General features: G+C 46.4%; 1 pseudogene; it reads left to right on the forward strand.

The window, feature by feature from the left end:
- Positions 1-573: 573 nt before the first annotated feature.
- LOC137316328 (NACHT, LRR and PYD domains-containing protein 3-like) lies at positions 574-7,054 on the forward strand (annotated as a pseudogene).
- Positions 7,055-9,250: the final 2,196 nt, after the last annotated feature.

The raw sequence follows: 9,250 nt of genomic DNA on the forward strand, positions 1-9,250 counted from the left end.
TAGATTCAAATTACAGATCATAAGATTTCTGAATTATCCATAAATATGTGGAGGTTGCATTATTTCACCTAATCCAGCTGCTGATCGTTGTCACTTGTGAAATCCCCATACACACCTGGCAGGATCCTGGTGCACTGTGAATCCCCATGCACACCTGGCAGGATCCTGGTACACTGAATCCCCATACACACCTGGCAGGATCCTGGTACATTGTGAATCCCCATACACACCTGGCAGGATCCTGATACACTGTGAATCCCCATGCACAACTGTCAGAATCCTGATACACTGTGAATCCCCATACACACCTGACAGGGCCATGATATATTGTGAATCCCCATACACACCTGGCAGGATCCTGATACACTGTGAATCCCCATGCACACCTGGCAGAATCCTGATACACTGTGAATCCCCATACACACCTGGCAGGATCCAGGTACATTGTGAATCCCCATACACACCTGGCAGGATCCTGATACACTGTGAATCCCCATGCACACCTGGCAGGATCCTGATAAACTGTGAATCCCCATACACACCTGGGAGGATCCTGATACTCTGTGAATCCCCATGCACACCTGGTAGGATCCTGATACACTGTAAATCCCCATGCACACCTGGCAGGATCCTGATACACTGTGAATCCGCATGCACACCTGGCAGGATCCTGATACACTGTGAATCCCCATGCACACCTGGCAGGATCCTGGTACACTGTGAATCCCCAAACACACCTGGCAGGATCCTGGTACATTGTGAATCCCCATGCACACCTGGCAGGATCCTGATACACTGTGAATCCCCATGCACACCTGGCAGGATCCTGGTACACTGTGAATCCCCATGCACGCCTGGCAGGATCCTGATACACTGTAGATCCCCATGCACACCTGACAGGATCTTGATACACTGTGAATCCCCATACACACCTGGCAGGATCCTGATACACTGTGAATCCCCATACACACCTGGCAGGATCCTGATACACTGTAGATCCCCATGCACACCTGACAGGATCCTGATACACTGTGAATCCCCATACACACCTGGCAGGATCCTGATACACTGTGAATCGCCATACACACCCGGCAGGGTCACGATAACCGGGAAGCCCCATATAGACATGTGATGTAACGGCAGTGAATTTGGGCTCACAGATAAGGAACCTTGAGCCCGAAGTCGAGGTTTATCTCTGTCCCTGGAATTATATCCGAGCAGAAATTGTAGGAGAAGAGGTGGAGAAATGGGAAACAGTGAAGTATTATCATTGTACAACACATGATGAGCCGCCAGAAAGTGATCGATGCGATTTGAGAAGTTGTCCAGATGTCCACACAATATAACATTCATCTGTTGTGGATGACGAGGAAGTTATTGGGACATTTCCCACTGGCAGTGGAAGAGAGAACTCTGTTCTGCTCAAACAACAGTCCTTTAATTTAGCAACCTTTTAATTACCAGTTTACTGGCAAATGGAAGCATATTTGTAATTTTCAAAATTACATTTTAGAAAAGTTGCGGTAAGAAGCAACAACAGAGCAAATTATTTATAGAGCAGTTGAAATGAAGTCGGAATGTTTTCTGCTCTAACTTTAGACTGAGTGAAGCGTGCGGTAGTTCTATCCCTGATTCTGATCGCTGATATAACTGGTCTGTTATGAAAAACACAATCATTTACTCTGTGTAAAACCAGCGGAAATAATTTGTTACCATTTGCTGTAGCACAACACAAACGGGGGATGGATAGCAACAGGAAAGGCCGTCCCTGCTAAAGTGATGTCCCCGGCTACCCTTCCTCTCAGTTTATCTACAGAAAAACATCGAATTGTCTCCAGACCCTGACACACTGCCCCTTCAATATTCTCCCCAACTGACTCTTCCCCCGCTCTCATTGCATTGGAGTGAGATTTTCAGTGACGGAGTTTAATTTCCTGCTCGCACCTCTATTGAAGCTGTGAATTTAATCTCAGAACATTTTTCTGAACAGGAAAGTGATATTGAGAAGTTATTTTTATTTCAATACAACTAACATTGAGAACCATTTTCTGTCTGTTCTAATTCAAGATGTTCAACAGAAACACAAGGAAACACTCCGGGTCCAAACTGAAACACTGAGAGTGAACACGATCCTAATAAAGGAGAAGGTTAAGATTTTCCAGCTGGTCACTCTATACACTGAGCTAACGGTCATTTCTACTGTTCGAGATCGGACACTTGTAGAACATGAACTGCTGGCAAGAGGCCGAGACCATGAAGAGTGGAGAGAGAAACATCTCCGGAGAGAACTGGAAAAAATCCGAACTGATCAATTGTTCCAGAGCAGTTTTTACTAGAGAAAATCCAAATCTGGGAGTTCAGCAGCAGTGAGCGGAGTCGCGGGGATTGGAAAAACAACAATGGTACAAAAGATTATTTATGACTGGGCCACTGGGAAAATATACCCACACTTTCAATTTGTTTTCAGTTTTAAATTCCGGGATTTGAACGCTATTAACTGTAGAATAAACCTGAGGAATCTGATAATGGATCTGTATTCTTACTTTGGGAATATTCTGGGAGAGCTCTGGAAGAACCCAGAGGGATTACTGTTTATATTCGATGGTTTAGATGAATTCAAGGACAGTATCGATTTTGCTGACAATCGGAAAAATACAGAACCTCAGTACATGTGCACAGATCCTGAAGACGAGTGCAAAGTGTCTGACATTGTGTCCAGTTTAATACAGCACAAGCTGCTCCCAGGATGCTCAGTGCGAGTGACCAGCCGCCCCACTGCATTACATTTATTGGATAAGGCTGAGATCAGTGTCTGGGCTGAAATCCTGGGATTTGTTGGTGAGGAACGGAAGGAATATTTCAACAAGTATTTTGAAGATCAGGCGGTGGCAGCAGCTGTTTTCAAACATGTGGAGGAGAACGAGCTCCTGTACACCATGTGTTACAACCCTTCCCACTGCTGGATCCTCGGTCTATCACTGGGTCCCTTCTTCACACAAAGAGACAGGAAACAGCAGCGAGTTCCCAGGACCATCACCCAACTATATTCCTACTATATTTACAACATTCTGAAAAACCATGGCCGAGAGATTGAATCCCCCCGTGATGTGTTACTGAAGATCGGTGAGATGGCCTTCACTGGAGTCTCCGAGAAGAAGATTGTGTTCAGAAATGGAGATTTGATCAAGTACAATCTGCAACCTTCCCAGTTCCTGTCTGGATTCATGATGGAACTTTTGGAGAGAGATGATTCTGCCCAGAATGTGGTTTACACATTCCCGCACCTCACCATCCAAGAGTTTGTAGCCGCACTCGCACAATTCCTGACTCCAGATCGAGGGGACATCCGGAAACTCCTCAGTGAAGCCCACAGCAAGGAAGATGGGCGATTTGAGATATTTCTCCGTTTTGTTGTTGGTCTCTCCTCCTCACAGTCAGCTCGGCCCCTGGAGGAGTTTCTGGGTCCATTTCTTCATCAAACAATCTGCGGAGTGATTGATTGGGTGAAGGAGAAGGTTGAAGGAGAGATTGGAAAGTCAGAGAGTGAAACTGGTAAAAGGGACCTCCTGAACACATTCCACTACCTATTTGAGTCTCAGAATAAAACACTGGCCCGTGTCACAGTGGGATCTGTGGAAACACTTACATTTAGTGGATTGCGACTGACTCCGATTGACTGTGCGGTTCTGTCCCATGTCATTGGACTCTGATACAATAAAACACCTCGATCTGCAGCATGGCTCCATTCAGTGTGAAGGACTCCAGCGGCTGCGACCCGTAGTGCACAAATTCCAGGTGTTGAGGTAACTGTTTATTTGTCTCCAACTCTTAGGCCAATTGTCGAAAAGTCACGGATTGTGTTGTTGCTCTGTAATGAAGGGAAACAAACAGTTCAGTTAAATCAGAGAGAAACAGATTCGACACAAATATGACAAATGATAAGAGGATCGGTTAGTAATTCTTCAGGACTGGAGGATCTAAAATGGATCCTTGTGAACAAGTCAGGATTTTACAGTCTTTATCGGATCAGTAAATACAGGTCACTGAAAGAGTCTGATAATTTCATTGCAATAAATGATATTTATTGCTGTTTTTCTCACTGCCTGAGATACGCCCATTGAAGAGGTTCCTTCTCACTGTTACTGACACGTAGACCGACACTAACTGCAGCAGTCAGTGTGTCGGAGCATCCCTCCCTCTTACCGAGGTGTTGGGGCAAGTGACAGTCACCGGACTGTCAACGTGTGCCGAAGAGGGAAGCAGAAACACCAAACATTCATTAACAAAGAGCAAAACACAGCTTTCGGGCAGTCAACCGCCAGTGTGCGAGCTGAGCTTTCCCCTCAGGACGTCGGTCCGTTATCTTAACTTATCAATGACACAGCCCTTCACACTCTCCAATACATCCACCATCTCTTCATCCAGCTGGCAGCACTCGTGCCTCTTAGTCAGAAGGTCGTGGATTCAGGCCCCTCGCTCATTAATCCAGGCCGACACTTCAGTGCGATTTGGGAACTAAAATCCGCCGCTGGAAAGGTTCAAATCTAACGGGTGGTCGGGTATTAGCCCAGGAGTACAGACACACACCGGTCAGCGGTGGGGCCTCACCCACTGCGGGAGGCTCCTGGGTTAACCAAGGGCAGTGAACCCAGGAATTTCCCAGTATCTGCCCCCTGTGCAAGGCCCCGCTCGGGGACAGAACATCAGAAAATTCCCCATAAAACTGTCGGGCACGTTACACCTGAAATAAATGTAAAGGCAGTTTAATATAAAGAGAGAAACTCCCCTCCCCTGTAAACTCGGAATAAAGGGGCATTTAAAACTTGTAACAAGAAAGAATAAACTCTCCTTGTCACAAAAAATCCTTTGGGACGAATTTTACAGCAATGGTTCCCGCCGTTTCACAATATAACTCACACCCAGATATTATACAGATTATATAATACTGCATAAAGTTCAGGTAATCACCGCTTTTTCATTTAATTCAGGGGAAAGCGTCCCTTTCCCATCAAATCCGTGATTTGAGAAGCAGCAGAAATGATACAAGTTTACCCAAACATGACGGACAGGTCACTGACCTCCAGGAGGGTAATTCTGATCATCAAGGAATGAGACCGGACTGAGTGACATTTAAATACTTCACACAGACAGCACTTTATTTAAGAAATACATTTACAGACAGTCCCTGAATCTATGGGGCGTTGGGCAGAGTGAGATTCATTGTCAGTGACAGGGAAATCTGGTTATTAGTTTCCTGAAGATTTTTCAGTGTTTCCTGTAATATCAGAGAGAAATTGTGTCTGATCGGGGATTGGATTCAGTTTGTTTCTCACTCTCTGTCTGTTTGTGTTTGGACTGGGGGGCAATAAACTGGGAGATTCAGGAGTGAAACTACTGTCTGCGGCTCTGAGGAACCCGGTCTGTAAAATACAGAAACTGTGGTTAGTATCAGACTGTGTGAGATTGTGTTTATCATAACTGGATGCGGAACACGGTGTATTAATGTCAGTTTAAATAATAATACAAATAAATACTTGGAATTTCCTCTGATTCCTGCTAACCCTGCTCGTCTCTGTCTCTCTCGCTCTCTTTCTCTGATCTCCATGTTATGGGGTAACGATCTCACAGATTCATGTACCAAGGATCTCTCCTCCGCTCTCAGTACAAACCGGTCACTTTCATTTCTGGACTTGAGTAATAATAAACTGGTAGATTCAGGAGTGAAACTATTGTCTGCGGCTCTGAGGAGCCCGGACTGTAAAATACAGGAACTGCAGTAAGTATCAGATTGTGTGAGATTGTATTTATAATAACTGGATGCGGAACACGGTACCTTAATGTCAGTATAAGTAATAATAATACCAATAAATACTGGGAACTTACTCTGATTCCTGTTATGTCTGCTCGTCTCTCTCTCTCTCTCTGATCTCCAGGTTACGTGATAACGATCTCACAGATTCCTGTAGCGTGGATCTCTCCTCCGCTCTCAGTACAAACCGGTCACTGACGGTTCTGAACCTCGGTAATAACAAACTTGGAGATTCAGGAGTGAAACTACTGTCTGAGGCTCTGAGGAACCCGGACTGTAAAATACAGAAACTGCAGTAAGTATCAGACTGTGTGAGATTGTGTTTTGATAACTGGATGTCTGACACTGTCCATTATTATTAGTATCAATAATAGTGATATTATTAAACACTGTACATTATTATTAGTATCAGTAATAGTGTTATTAACAAACACTGCACATTATTATTAGTAACAGCTATAATTTTATTAATCAACAGTGTACATTATTAGTATCCACAACTGTTATTAATAAACACATTATTATTAGTATCAGTAATAGTGATATTAATAAACACTCCACCTTATTATTAGTAACAGCTATAATTTTATGAATCAATACTACGTTATTAAACACTGTATATTAATAGTATCAGTAATAATGTTATTAATAAACACTGCATATTAGTTAGGTAATAGTGTTATGAATAAACACTGTACAGTATTATTAGTATCAGTAATATTGCTATTAATAAATACTGTACATTATTATTAGTATCAGTAATAGTCTTATTAATCAACACTGGGGATTTACCCTGATTCCTGTTCTTTCTCTCTCTCTGATCCCCAGTCTGGGTCGTGTCGGTCTCACAGATTCTTGTACCGAGGATCTCGTCTCCGCTCTGAGTACAAACCGGTCATTGACGGGTCTGAACCTGGGATCAAACTCCTTCACAGACCGATCTGTCCCCGCTCTCCGCTCCCTCATACTGACCTGCAGGAGTCTGGAGCGGATCGGGTGAGTGTTTGAATTAATGTTTAATGTAATAAATGAAATATCAATGGGATTCAGTCCCTTTTTGGTCTGTAATTATTATTGAAATATTAACCTCAGTCTCCCTGTTATTTACACTGTTGTTCAATCTGTTTATTTCCTGTTTAATCTTTAATCTGTTACAGGCTGTGGGAGAATCAGTTCAGTCCAAACGGAAAGAGACACCTGGAGTCACTGCAGGAATCCAGACCCGGACTGAGTGTGGGAGTGTGAACATTTCAATTTATAACCATTCCTGGTCTCATTATATGAACATTTCAATTTATAACCATTCCTGGTCTCATTATATGAACATTTCAATTTATAACCATTCCTGGTCTCATTATATGAACATTTCAATTTATAACCATTCCTGGTCTCATTATATGAACATTTCAATTTATAACCATTCCTGGTCTCATTATATGAACATTTCAATTCATAACCATTCCTGGTCTCATTATATGAACATTTCAATTTATAACCATTCCTGGTCTCATTATATGAACATTTCAATTCATAACCATTCCTGGTCTCATTATATGAACATTTCAATTTATAACCATTCCTGGTCTCATTATACGAAGATTTCAATTTATAACCATTCTTGATCTCATTATATAAATATTTTTGGCCGATTCTCTGTCCCTCCCCTTTAACCGGCCGCGCTCCAGGTTCAAATCCTAACGGCCCTTTGACGGTTTCCAGCTCGAGCTGAGCGAGCGTCGTCTCCCATTGTGACGTCAGAGGCCCAGCGACAGGGTCACGAGACTCAGTCACCCGGTCCCCCAGCGCTGATTCTGCCGGATATCCGGGGCTGGATGGTCCCCAATGGGGCACTGGGTCAATGTACAGACAGGAAGGGCCCAGGGTGGGGCTCAGTCTGGGCTGCAGTGGGACACTGGGTCAATGCACAGACAGGAAGGGCCCAGGGTGGGGCTCAGTCTGGGCTGCAGTGGGACACTGGGTCAATGTACAGAAAGGAAGGGCCCAGGGTGGGGCTCAGTCTGGGCTGCAGTGGGACACTGGGTCAATGTACAGACAGGAAGGGCCCAGGGTGGGGCTCAGTCTGGGCTGCAGTGGGACACTGGGTCAATGTACAGACAGGAAGGGCCCAGGGTGGGGCTCAGTCTGGGCTGCAGTGGGACACTGGGTCAATGTACAGACAGGAAGGGCTCAGCGTGGGGTTCAGTCTGGGCTGCAGTGAGAAACTGGGTCATTTTACAGACAGGAAGGGGCCACAGTGGGGCTCAGTCTGGGCTGAAGTGAGACACGGGGTCAACGTACGGACAGGAATGGCCCAGGGTGGGGCTCACTCTGGGCTGCAGTGGGACACTGGGTCAATGTACAGACAGGAAGGGCCCAGGGTGGGGCTCAGTCTGGGCTGCAGTGGGAGACTGGGTCAATGTACAGACAGGAAGGGCCCAGGGTGGGGCTCAGTCTCGGCTGCAATGGGACACTGGGTCAATGTACAGACAGGAAGGACCCCGGGTGGGGCTCAGTCTAGGCTGCAGTGGGACACTGGTTCAATGCACAGACAGGAATGACCCAGGGTGGGGCTCAGTCTGGGCAGCAGTGGGACACTGGGTCAATGCACAGACAGGAATGACCCAGGGTGGGGCTCAGTCTGGGCTGCAGTGGGAGACTGGGTCAATGTACAGACAGGAAGGGCCCAGGGTGGGGCTCAGTCTCGGCTGCAATGGGACACTGGGTCAATGTACAGACAGGAAGGACCCAGGGTGGGGCTCAGTCTCGGCTGAAGTGGGACACTGGGTCAATGTACAGACAGGAAGGGCCAAGGTTGGGACTCAGTCTGGGCTGCAGTGGGACACTGGGTCAATGTCGAGATAGGAAGGTCACAGGGTGGGGCTCAGTCTGGGCTGCAGTGGGACACCGTGTCAATGTGCAGACAGGAAGGGCCCATGGTGGGGCATAGTCACGGCTGCAATGGGACACTGGGTCAATGTACAGACAGGAAGGACACAGGGTGGGGCTCAGTCTGGGCTGCAGTGGGACACTGGGTCAATGTCCAGACAGGAAGGACCCAGGGTGGGGCTCAGTCTAGGCTGCAGTGGGACACTGGGTCAATGAACAGACAGAAAGGGCCCAGGGTGGGACTCAGTCTGGGCTGCAGTAGGACACTGGATCAATGTACAGACAGGAAGGGCCCAGGGTGGGGCTCAGTCTGGGCTGCAGTGGGACACTGGATCAACGTATGGAAAGGAATGGCCCAGGGTGGGGCTCAGTCTGGGCTGCAGTGGGACACTGAGTCAATGTAGAGATAGGAAGGTCACAGGGTGGGGCTCAGTCTGGGCTGTAGTCGGACACCGTGTCAATGTGGAGACAGGAAGGGCCCATGGTGGGGCTCAGTCTCGGCTGCAATGGGACACTGGGTCAATGTACAGACAGGAAGGACCCCGGGTGGGGCTC

The sequence above is a fragment of the Heptranchias perlo genome, unplaced genomic scaffold (genome assembly GCF_035084215.1).
Source record: "Heptranchias perlo isolate sHepPer1 unplaced genomic scaffold, sHepPer1.hap1 HAP1_SCAFFOLD_59, whole genome shotgun sequence".
Lineage (NCBI taxonomy): Eukaryota > Metazoa > Chordata > Chondrichthyes > Hexanchiformes > Hexanchidae > Heptranchias > Heptranchias perlo.